This window comes from Capsicum annuum, chromosome 1 (genome assembly GCF_002878395.1).
Source record: "Capsicum annuum cultivar UCD-10X-F1 chromosome 1, UCD10Xv1.1, whole genome shotgun sequence".
Classification (NCBI taxonomy): Eukaryota; Viridiplantae; Streptophyta; class Magnoliopsida; order Solanales; family Solanaceae; genus Capsicum; species Capsicum annuum.
This window is the reverse complement of record NC_061111.1, coordinates 178,245,545-178,255,759: the sequence shown is the minus strand read 5'-3', so window position 1 is coordinate 178,255,759 and position 10,215 is coordinate 178,245,545. Positions and strand designations below refer to the sequence as shown.

Genomic DNA, 10,215 nt, shown 5'->3' with positions numbered 1-10,215 from the left:
TAAAAAAAATATTATTCTTCATACTAAACACAACCTTAATTCCTACTTGTGATTCTTTATATGGTAAGCGGTGATTTTCATTCTATTTTTCTCTTTTACCGATTGAATATAAATATTCGTGGCAAGAATCCTGAAATAAAATATTCTATTTTCTTTGTAATGTTATATTCTTTAAAAAATATTTTGATACTTTTAATTTTTTTTAATTTGTGCTTCATTTTATTTATGAAAAATAAATTGTCCTTTGTCTGTAAGAGGAAAAAAAACTTAGGATGATATATTCTAACATGCCGTATTCTATTTTTAATGTAACTAAACTCTTATTTCACAAAATTAATCTGGATTATGTTGTAGGTTCTATCATAAATTTTTCATTCGTTGATTTTAAATGATTAAAATAATTTAGACGATGAAAGATACACACCATGCAGAAATGTTTCATGTTAACGAGGAATAGGTTTTCTTTATTAAAAAATAAAAAATTATTGTGCTATTACACTACACAATTAATTTGAACATGCGTTTCTAAAACTCCAATATTCAAATAAATTTTTTCGTCTTTGTAATTCAACCACTAATAAAATTAACTTTGTCGTTTATATATATTAAATATTTTAACGTGACACTTTTTTATGAGCTCCATTACTATTTAGTTTTTTTTTTCTTTTTTTTTTTTTAAACATTTTTCCTCCTAAAAAATCTTAAATATAAATTTTTCATAATTTTTTAGTTACAAATCCTTCATTAAAAGCTTTTAATGACACTAAAATCTACATAATAATATTTTCAACTCTTCACTTTCTTAGCTTTATAATCTTTAAACCTTATCTAATAAATAAGGGAGTGCAAGGGATACAATTTAATTAAATAGAGTAAAATACATAGTTATAAGGATTTAAAGATGAAAATGTATAAAAATAAAGCTGGTAAGGGGCATTAGCATTTTCTAAATTTGAAACAGAATCATTATTAGAAATAATTATACAATTATGTATATTAAATTGTAAGTATTCAATTTATTTGTTTTTTGATTTTTTCAATTCTTCACTTAATCACCTAATTTCACATCTAACTAACTAGCTAGCTAACTAACTAACTAACTAACTAACTAACTAACTAACTATATATATATTGATCAAATGCTTCAACAAATGTTTCACAAGTTGACGGAGAAGTGTTGTAATCTTAAAAATTGATTCGGTATTACTTTATGGTTCATATACAACTATCACTTTCAAATCACTTTTATTATGTTGTGTTTGTTATTGTATATGAATTATAATTTTATTAATTCAGGTGCTTGGAAAGCTTAAAATAGAAATCCATAGAAAGAATTTAAAGCAATTTTGACGACCACCGTCGAATATGCATCCACCTTAAACAAGTCAATGACTTGTGCACGGTGTTGGAGGACCTGAAAATGTCAAATTTTTTACTGGCCAAATTTTAATGATAAAAGAAAAATATCTTTTTCTTTAAACTCTAGCCTTTTCTTTATTTTATTTTTCTTGTAATTTCATGGGTCATACTATATTTTTTTATGCTTTGTAATTTTTTAAAAGAAATTAATTGTATGTCTTTTCTATCTTGAAAAATGCTCTTCGCTCTTTATTTTTTTTTTTCCTTTTATGGATTTTCAAAAATAACTTTATGATATTAGTTATCTATTTGATAAATAAGTATGTGCCAAAAAAAATTTCTTTGTATATATGACAAGTGAATAAACTTGCACTTTGTAAGTTGTAAGATTCAAAAAATATTCAACATTTTTCATAAATAGACACTACTAGAAATTACCCCTATTGCAACGATCTTTTGGCAACGGTTCCAAAAGTGTTGCGATAGATGGTCTATTGCAATGGTTTCAACCATTTCAAAAAAAAATTTGTTCTAGTACTTCAATAACCGTTTCAATTGGTGGATTACCATTGCAATAGGGTATGTTATAGCAACGAATTCTGTAACCGTTGCCATAGAGTCACCTATGGCAACACGTTTTTGAAAAAAAACCTATTGCATCGTTTTTTATTTTTTCCTCCCTATTTTTTCACAAATTCTGCCAAAAGTTTAAAAAATATATAATAAAAATTTAAAAAATATATTACAAAAATTAAAAAATTATATATACATAATAACGTTTCAGTACAGTACTGTCTCATCAACTTGCTCTCACTCAGTCGACAACACAGCGCCGACTTCCCAGCCGCTCTGACTGCTGCTACGACCGCCGCTCCGTTCGCCGCTCCGACCATCAATCCAATTTACAATTGCCCGATAAAAAATTAGCAGAGCAGACAGAAAATTAGGTACTTTTCTGTATTGTCTATTGGGTAGAATTAAATCCCATGAGTTTATGCTTAATAGCTTGCTTTTCATAATGTGAATTGATATAGTTACTTGGGTAAGTGATTTAAGAAGTTCCGATCTTTAGAATCTATATGTCTATTTGTGAATTTTGGAAATCTTATGAAATTTATGTAGATTGTACCGGAGATTGTCTTAAATGTGCTATGTTTGATTTTCTTGGTTACTTAGGTAAGTGATATAAAAATTTCAAATCTTTAGAATCTACATGCCTGTTCTCTTTCTGTAGGTTATATAAGATAATAGGCGAGAAATGTGTTATTTTGATCATCTTTGCTATCCTGTTATTTGCTACTGTAAAACTTTCTTGATTGATGCCTGTTGCGTATGTACACTACACTTACCCTCCCCAGACCCTACTTGGTGGGAATATATTGGGTACGTTGTTGTTGTTGTTGATAAGCTTCGAGGAACTTCCAGGTTAATTATTTTAACTCTGTTAATTCTTCAAAAGGAACCCCCTGCTCCTCACATGCTTCTTTAGAAAGAGCACTGGTCCATACGTCACCTCTTTACCCTTCAAATTTTTCCTCAAAATCTGCTGAGTAAAGGAGCTGCTCGTGTTATCTTCTCCTGCCACCCCTCTCGCCGGTAATCTGTCCAGAGTTGCATATTATACCTGAGTCCTCCATTTCCGACTGTCACCTCTTTGGGAATACTACTACCATCACCACAAACTCTGATCCTCGCCTATTAGAGATGATTTCTCAATTGTGTTTCCTCTTCTGTTTCGATCCAGTCACCACAATGATCACCAATGGTTTTAAAAACATTATGAGACCACAGGTGAAGTGGAAGACCTATTTTTGGTCCAGATTAAATTTGGCCATCCTATCTCCTTCATATTGCTTGCAGTAAATTAAATGATAAGGGAAGGTGAGGAGGAGGATGGCAGTGCAGTCACTCCATTAGAGAAAAAACCTGCAGCTCCTCGTAATCGACCTAAACGGTAAGTTGACCTTCATCTAAGTAGTCTTCATTTGTTAAAAGTGAAATGGGAATCTACAAGTGGTTTCTTGGTACACTTTATCCCTACACTATTTGGCAAAAACAATCCTTTTCTCCAGTACCACCCTACAGTTTTGACTAGACAGTAAATAATAGTACTGTTTTCTTTCTAGTTTTTGAATTCTTGAAAACAAAATACTATTCAAACTCATCCATTGAAAATAAAAATAGTGACAAAAAGGTCAGGCTTTCAACAAGCAGCGACTACCTCATCTCTAATACTCAAAGATTGGCTCACCTACGAGAAGTAAAAGAAGTACAGAAAAGTATCTGGTATTTATGGTAACTTTTTTCATTCTAATAAAATTGTTGTATTAGGAGAGTTGAGAATGTAGAAAACTTGGAGTTATAAAAAGACACAAGATTTTCTTTACAGCCTGTTTAGCTAATAAAGGGCAGTCTGGTGCGCTAATGTCCCGCTATTACAAGAATTATTTAGCACTAGGAAAGTGTTGATCTATACAGGTATTACAACGAAAAAAGTGAAAGTCTATTTTCTATCCTTACAGTGAGTCCTAGATCAATGAGATATATCAAAGATTCAGCGTCATTTACAATTTCTATTTTATACTAAAAGAGAAAAATATTTATGCCATTTAACTTGATCTTTTGTATTCCATTGACTCTTCAGAATACCTTGCATCCATCTCTTTTTGTTGAATTCATCATATACATGCAGGGATTCTATTCCACTATTTGTTCTGCCTCCCTGAATTGCTTTTCTACTCCAGCATCTAAGAATGTTCATTTGTATTCCTCGCCATCATTAATTTTAGACCCCATCATATTTAAGGAAAGTTGCCAAGGTTTAAAAAAATGATCCAAGGTTGATCTGTTATTGGACAGTGAATGAGTAAACTACTAATTGTTTCTATGTTCCTCCAACAGAAAAGTTCATGTAGAACATAGTTGAAAACCCCTTCTCTGCCAATTTTCTTGTGTCAAGTTTGATTCTTTGGCCACTAATCGGGCTAAGCATGCAACTTACATTCTTATATCCACTTTCCAAATTTATTTCCAAGGCCATTACAGTGACTCTTGCACGCTTGTGAGAGAAACATGTTATGATGTTACCGGGGATATTGATTCTACATGCAACCTGCCGTAAGAGAAGCATATTATGATTTTACTTGGGATATTGATTTGACATAGTTACCTTTCCCTGCCAAAAGATGTAACAAGAGTATTTTAATTCTACACATAATCTACTGACGAACTCTCCCTAACTATTCCAAAGGGGTTGACCTAGCTATTAGAGTGAAAAAAAGAAGAGACTACTGTTTCCAAAAAGAAACACAGATCTGGAGTAACAACCTTAGAAACAAGGTTGAAATCTCAGAAGAGGTCATATTAGGTGAATCATCCCTTTCTATAAGTCTTGGTTGGATTAGTCGAGGTGAAAGCACAATTGTTAATAGAAAATCATAAATGTTAAGATTGTGTACCTTCTTCCAGATGTTCTTGATCCTGGGCACTGGAATACTTTATCTGTCCATAGTTTTTTGCACAGTTGACGATTTGGTTCATGTTTTTATATATCACGCATACTTTATCTAGTAATATCTATTTCCCAAGAATGAATCTGCAAACCGTTATAATTGTGTGATGAAATTAAGATAGCATCTAGTAATATCTATTTCCCATCTGCTATAACAAAGCTTAATTTATGGACAAGGATTTGTTTTAATTTGTTTAGTTGAAGATGATATATTTGTGGATCATAATTTGATTTAATTTGTTTAATTGAAGATGATATATTTGTTGATCATACTTTGTTTTAATTTTTGTGATTTCGGTGCGTTATGTAGGATTATAATGGATAGTAAGGATAAAAGTTGGATGAATTATTTAATATGGTCTGATGAGTTCCAACATGGAGTGAAAAACTTTCTTGAGAAGGTATTTGAATGAGCTTCTCAAGGAAATGAGATATTATGTCCTTGTAAAGACCGCAAGAATCATTATTGGCATTATAGAGATGTGGTGGAGGATCACTTGCTTTCTAGAGGGTTTCATGCTGGTTACACTAAATGGACTTTCCGTGGAGAAAATGCTTCCTCGAGAAAGACACATCATCCAATCAATGATGATGAAGGTTCAAATATGCGAGATGATATTGATGGACTACTTCACGATACATTTAGAAATGTAGAGGCTGAATTGGGACATGAAGAAGGGGATGGAGAGGGATTACCTGAAGATGCAAAGAATTTTTTTAAATTATTGGAGGATGGAAAGCAACAATTATATCCGGGGTGTGAAAATTTTAGTAACTTGAGCTTCACCATTCGTTTTTTCTTGTTTAAATCATTGCATGGGTTGAGTAATGTAGCATTTTCAGATTTGTTAGTGTTGATAAAAGAGGCATTTCCCTTTGCTCAGATACCAGAGTCTTTCAATAAGGCCAGAAATATGATAAGAGATTTGGGTCTTGATCATGAAAAAATACATGCATGCCCTAATGATTGCATGTTATTCTGGAAGGACAATGAGAACGCTGAGAATTGCTCTATATGTGGGACTTTTAGATGGAAGAGTGTTGATGGTTTCTTGACCACTGCAAGGTCTAAAACTGTTCCAGAACCTGTATTTGCTGATTTGCTTCAGTATTGAAACTCCAAAGAAGCTAAGGTATTATATGAATATGTACAGTTATTACTTTGTTTCATAATCACTACTTTAATTTATTTTAAAACTAATCTCTACCAATTGTCTTGCAGGATAAGTCTGATGCTAACAAACAGAATCGGAAAATGTGGAAGTATCCTCACACTGTTGGGAAAACAAGTTTTCCTGTAATCCGCGAGGTTTGGTGTTCTTTTATATTTGTTACTATGAACTTGTTGACTTGAAATTTTTTTAATGTTGACTTGCGTGTAACTAGAAAAAAAAGGAAAATTCAGGTGCTGTGTCAAATAAAGAATTCTTTGTGGATACTAAAAAAAGTAAATCTGGACGAGTGTAAAAGGATTCATCTGAAGATATTACAAATAAATAGTATGAAATTTTCTAATTCAAAATTGGTCAAGATCATTTGTTCTTTATTAAATATTGATTCAACTCAATTTACTTGCTCGTTTTGGATCTGACTTGTAGCTTGAAATGGAGAGAGTAGAAACTCAAGAAAGTGAAGATGGTAGTCAATCAGTTGATGCATTCATAACAGTTATGGGTCTTGATCATCCAGGATGAGTAAGACTATATGGATGCAGGGTGACCAAGTCTCTTTTGAAATAAAAAATAAGTGATTCTGGACCCTCTTCAAATATTGTTGCGGATGAATTGGTGGAAAAAAGAATGGATGAACTAGAAAAGAGGATACAAGAAAGAATGCAGGCTCAAAGAGATGCCATTGAACGAGATGTTACAATGAACATCATTGCATAATTGTAATGTCAAAATCTAGGATTAACACTTGATCCTAATATGCTAAGATTCAATGCTCATTCGTCAAGGGAAGAGACTGCTATTCAACAAATCAATCGTCCATTTATTGGGAGTAACAATGAAGGTCTGTCTTCTTTTCTTCTTCTTCTTCTCGCCCTTTATTGGTAAGAGTACTGAGTGTATTTGTGGAAATATATAGCTATTATGACCCAAAGTTCTTAAAATTACTATGTCTGTGTTATTTTGTCCGTGAAATGCCTTGGGAAATATGGATGTGGAGTTTTGAAACTTCTGTTAAGGCTGAATAGATAGGGTTTTGAATCGCAAACTACTATGCATGTTATAGAGTGGAGCTAATAATGTCAAACTCCAGTCTCCAACCACTACTATCTGAATCAAAACCACTCCTCTAACTAAGGAGTTATGAAATTCCTTAATGGTAACCCAGTATTAGTTCCCTCCTTTGACCTATAAATCATTTAAGCCTAAACAAAATTCCTGTGCTCGATAAACTTTACTCAGATAAACTCCTAGAGTCGTTACAACAATAATATCAAAGTAGCATATTAGGAAACTACAACAGAGGTCTCTGTAAGCCGCTCTTTGAATTGATTTCAATGAACGTACATGAAAATGAGTCTATCATGACTAAGGGGGAAATTTCTCTTTCTTTAAATAACCTAAATTAGGGACTTAGTATTGGAATCATCTCAAGTCAAAGTGTTGAAGTAGACATTTGTGAAGAGGACATCCTAATATTTGAGAAAACTACTGAAAAACTCTGTGAATGAAGGTTACCTGCAAAAAAGGGAACTTCTTCAAATATATTGCCTACTAGTGAGTAACCTATTGCATTTATGGGGAGAAGTGATGATGCGGGAATGCCTCAGAGTTTGTAAAAAATTCATACATTGTCTCTCCAATGCTTGAGTCTCTTTACACCCTCCCTTCTTCCAAATATAATAGAACTGCCATGTCTGATATTGCTCAGGTCCTTAGAGATGACTCTTAAGACTGAAAGTTATTAATGACCCTTGAGTTTTATATTAAAGAAGACCCAAGACCCCATAGTCCCAAGTCTATAGTTTCTAGTGTTGCTTGTACTGGAGTAGGTATAAAGGAATCCTTAAAGGCAAATGAGATACAAATAATTTAAAATAGAGACAAAAAAGGACCATAGTGGAAGATCATCTATTACTATTGACTGTGCTAAATGTTGATGAGGATTAGGAAATAAAAAATTGGATGTTGATGTGGCTACAAGTATGGCTAAAAGATGTGAAAAAGTTGTGTCTAGGCTTTTCACCCTAGTACTGAGTTGGACAAAGAGGAACCTAGTACTGAGGAAAAAGGCCAAAAGCCAAAGGCATATAAAAAGAATTGACTCGTGCAAAAATTTAAGAGGCTCTACGGTAGCAAACTGTAGTTTATGGATGAGTATTTGATCTAGATACTGAAACTTGTATCTAAATGCTTAAAGCATGTAAATTACGCATCGCAGTTAATGTTTCCAGAGATAGGCGTTTCTTGCATGCTGCCTTTTTGTCAGCTGTGGTTTGAGCTACTTCTTTCAGGTTTTTCACCCCACTGCAGCAAGCTGCACCTGGCTAACCTCCTTCCGAAAGGGCATGGTGTAAAAAAAGAGTCTACTTGTCCACAAGTGAGGGCTTGTCGTGGCTCAAACATGAGCTGAATCATGGACAAGACTACAATGGTCTAAACATCCTCATGGTATATTGTTTGGACAGATTTAGATACCATAGCTAAACTCTTTACCAATTGAACGCTTGATATATGTTCAAATATGTACAGTATTCTCTTTGACCAATTTTACATTGAAAATTGTTAACCATTTCAGTATTTTCTTTCATGTTATTGCATTAGTTTCTCTACAATTGTGGCGAGGTTCTTTCTCATTTGAATGTTCATTCTTGGGGTATAAATCTATTTATCTTCTTGAGTTACTAATTATTCCTTTTTCTTTTTATTTTTGTTTCTTGATTTAGTTGTCGTGAATTATATTTCTTTTACTAATTTGTATAAATAATTTATTCATTTGCTATTAAGATCGTTTATGCTCTATTTATAGGTGTTCTTCTATGTTCTAATTGAAAATTAAATACGTTGTCCTTTAAGTACTAATTGAGATTATTTTTTCACTTTTTATAGATTTTCAAAATAAAGGAGAAGATGAAGAAAGTGATGAAGAAATTGACCGACCTTGAGAAAATTTTCGAATTATTTATAGATATTTTAGTATTGATCTTTTTGATATTGAATTTTGTGAAACTTATCGCCACTCAAACTTGATACTTTATGGGAAAACTAATGACCGTTTGACTTTAACATTTTACTTTTGCATTTAGATTACTAGTTTGTTGGATATTTTAATTTGAACTATTAAAAAAAGATTTTGTTGTGATGTATATATATAATTGTGTATTAATATAATTCTCTCTATTTATATATATCAATTGGTATTTAAACTAGCTGCAATAATAGGTGGCAAAAAAATATTGCAAAAGATTCGAAAATCGTTGCAACAGGTGTCAAAAACTGTTGCCATAGGTAGTGAAAAATCATTGCAAAAGATCAACAATTATTGAATAGTGTTATTGCAATGGTTCTTCATCGTTGCAATAGAGTCTGTTGCAACATCTAGAAACCGTCGTAATAGAATCTATTGCAATGGCTAGAAACCATTGCAATAGATTCTATTGCAACGGCTAGAAACCATTGCAATAGATTCTATTGCAACGGTTAAAGAACCGTTGCAATAGATAATTTGAACCATCTCAATAGGTGTTGAAAAATCGTTGCAATAGATAAACCTATTGTAACGGTTATGGTAAATGTTGCAAATGTTGTTGCGATAGGTCTATCCCAAGCCCACATATGCAACGCATATAAAATCGTTGCGGTAGCTCTATGACAACGATTTTTAGATTTATCGCAATGAATTTTGAACCGTTGCCATAGGGGTAATTTCTGGTAGTGAGGATGTCAAATACTTTTTGTAGTTTTGCATTTGTTGTAGTTGTGCATGACATGCAGTGACGAAAAGTTTAAATTATATACTTATCTACATTCTTTTTTTTTATTTCCTTCATCGAAGCGAAAAGTTATTCCACTAAAATATATATGCACAACTCGCAACTTACATATATATTATGGAGATTTCATGATTAGATATATACTATTCAAAGGATTATATGAGAGGAATTCTCTCATACTGTATATAAAGTGCAACTTTTTTTTTTTTTAACTTATACAAAAAAATTACTTTAAATTATTTTAAAATTATGATAATTGAAAAAAAATCTTCAGACGTATTTCACAATCGTGCAAAGCGGGTAACTTTTCCTAGTTATAATAATTAGATTCTTTGTCCCAACAGCTTATGAGAGCTACTGTATTAAAAAACGTGAAATATTTGGGAACAATTTGTTATTCTTT

General features: G+C 32.3%; 1 long non-coding RNA gene across 4 annotated transcripts; it reads left to right on the top strand.

The window, feature by feature from the left end:
- Positions 1-1,153: 1,153 nt before the first annotated feature.
- LOC107852127 lies at positions 1,154-9,107 on the top strand. Of its 4 annotated transcripts, XR_007052733.1 has the most exons (6): positions 1,170-2,306; positions 5,181-6,003; positions 6,093-6,179; positions 6,257-6,369; positions 6,469-6,883; positions 8,929-9,107. It is a non-coding gene; the product is annotated as an uncharacterized LOC107852127 (long non-coding RNA). The 4 variants fall into 4 exon arrangements; XR_001669300.2 differs by lacking the exon at positions 6,257-6,369 and having other exon boundaries at positions 1,154-2,306; XR_007052727.1 differs by having other exon boundaries at positions 6,257-6,883.
- The last annotated feature ends 1,108 nt before the right edge of the window (positions 9,108-10,215 follow it).